The 2,509-nt window shown below is 36.0% G+C and overlaps 1 non-coding gene across 1 annotated transcript; it reads left to right on the top strand.

The window, feature by feature from the left end:
* The first annotated feature begins 2,192 nt into the window (after positions 1-2,192).
* Positions 2,193-2,299, top strand: LOC112417810 (small nucleolar RNA R71). Its single transcript, XR_003008283.1, has one exon. It is a non-coding gene; the product is annotated as a small nucleolar RNA R71 (small nucleolar RNA).
* Positions 2,300-2,509: the final 210 nt, after the last annotated feature.

Here is a 2,509-nt window from a genome sequence, read left to right as displayed (position 1 = left end):
TAACGTAACCATAACATAAAAACAGAAATTCCATCAAGTTTAACTCATCCAATCACATAGACAACTCAGTCAACAAATTTGTATATCATATTTCACTTTGGGTTCTTCACTTGAACATCTAGCACAATTTCACCAATACAAACAACTTATTTCATAAAATGGAATACTCATGATATCATTCAAGGACAACAACATATCTACTTCAACAACACTTCATTTAGACAGGAATTCAACCATAATTCAACAACACAATATCCCAATCCAACAATTGAGCAAAACACATAATTATCCATTTTCACCAAACTAACAACAACAACTTATTTCACAACAACAAAATTATGAATCATGCATACCCAAGCCATGAATTAGCATTCATAACATCACTTAACAACAACAACATCTATTGATCATGAAACATATCACAATTCATCAACAACCATGCATAATTCACCAATTGAGCATAATTTACAAACTACCCATTTTCATACATCATGAACTTGCAATTTCATCATCAACCATTCATTTAACATCAAATTAACATATCCAAACATATCTCTACAACATAAGCACGAATTTCAAAGATTGGGTTCATGATAATCACTTATTCTCATAATCAATTATGCATAGAATCAAGAGAAAAAGAATTAACCAAATGATTATGATAAAGACTAACCCCCTTACCTTAGATAAAGATTAATCCCAACTTAGGCTTCACTTTAGCTCCTAAGCTCACCCAATCTTGATTCCTCAAGCTCTTCTCTCCAAAACCCTTTTGCTCTTCTCTTCACCTCTTTCCCTCTCTACCTCTCTCTAGAAATGTTTGTGAAATGAATGCATTGGTTCTTCTAACACAACCCTAGTGTTATCTCCACTAATGGGCTTAATTTAGTTTCTAGTGGGCTTAACCCATTTCTATTCAAACCAAAAATATTACTACACTCCAAACGATATTTCAATTAATAACGGTAAAATGTCACTAACGGTAAAATCTAATCACTACCTTAGTAACTTAGTAAAATAAGTGTTCTCACTAATTATTAAAATAATTCTCACCAAAATTACCATTTTACCCTTACCCGCAAAATGACTAAAATACCCTTCTAATACGGTAATCCACGTAAATGCACCCGATGACAATTAAATACACACAAGCACAAATAATCACACACAAACACATAATAACAGTAATTAAAATAAATCTAGCTAAAAATCGGACTGTTACATTAACCGTCTCACCTTCCTCAATTTTTCTCTTTTTAGAAAGGATTTCTTTTAAAAATTTAGCATAGGTAGGCATTTGGGTTAAGACTTCGGTGAAAGGCACATCAATGTATATTTTGTTCATCATTTCTATGAACTTTTTAAATTGCTCATCTAGCTTAGATTTGGCAAACCTTTGTGGGAAGGGAATTTTTGGCTTAAAGGGAGGTGGTGTGGTTTCCTCAACACATGGTTCTTCTCTTTCTGCCCTAGTTTCCCTAGACGGTGGTTCGCAAATCTCTTTCTCACTTTCATTGGATTTGGCTCTCCTTATGGGATCTTCGAGTGGCTTACCACTCCTAAGTGTAACAGCATTCATTTTGTTGGGGTGGTCGACCTTATGAACTACTTGGGAGAGCTGCGTTTCTGCAGTTTTGTTGTGAGCGGAGATGGAGTCTATCTTTGTTGTGAGAGTGGCAAGAGAGTCGCTCAAAAGTCTAGTTTGATCCTTAAGCTCTTGGAGCTGTTCGGATTGTTTAAGAAAATAGTTTTCCATTAAAAGTTCAATGTGAGACCTTTGAACAATTCTTTGGCCATTCTGAACAAAGTTTAATTGCTCAACACTACCTAGTTTGCAATCGATGCTAGAATGACTAGATATGCCACATGTTTCACATGGAGGTGGAAAAGAAGTAGGTGTGACGGCAAAAGTATTCATGTGATCAAGTCTTTGAGATAGTGCATTCACCTTGGTAGATAGATAGTCAAAGGAAGAGATTTCGTTTATACCTGCCTATTTTTCAGAGGGTGAAGAATTGATGATTGTTCTCTCTACAGTCCATTGAAAATGGTTTAGAGCCATATCTTCAATCAGGGCATAAGCTGTTGTAAAATCCTTCTTCATTAGGACACCACCTGCAGCTGCATCAACAGTTAGCTTAGTATTAGATGTTAAACCATTGTAAAAGGTGTCGATGATTAACCATTTCTCTAAACCATGATGGGGACAAAGTCTAAGTATTTCTTTAAAGCGCTCCCACGCATCGTAAAGAGATTCCCCACTCTCTTGAGTAAATTGGTAAAGCTTTCCCCTAAGTTGGGCGGTTTTTTAATGGGGGAAAGAAACGGCAAAGGAATTCTCGCCTCAGTTGATCCCACGAGGTGATGGAGCTGGGTTTTAAAGAATTGAACCAATTGTTGGCCTTATCTTTTAGAGAAAAAGGGAAGAGATGTAGCCTAACGGTCTCTTGGTCGTCTTTGTAGGTTACACTAAGTTTCCAAAAGGTTGAGATATGCAAATTTGGGTCTT

This window comes from Medicago truncatula, chromosome 3 (genome assembly GCF_003473485.1).
Source record: "Medicago truncatula cultivar Jemalong A17 chromosome 3, MtrunA17r5.0-ANR, whole genome shotgun sequence".
In the NCBI taxonomy this organism is placed as follows: domain Eukaryota; kingdom Viridiplantae; phylum Streptophyta; class Magnoliopsida; order Fabales; family Fabaceae; genus Medicago; species Medicago truncatula.
This window is presented reverse-complemented; position numbering and strand designations above follow the sequence as displayed.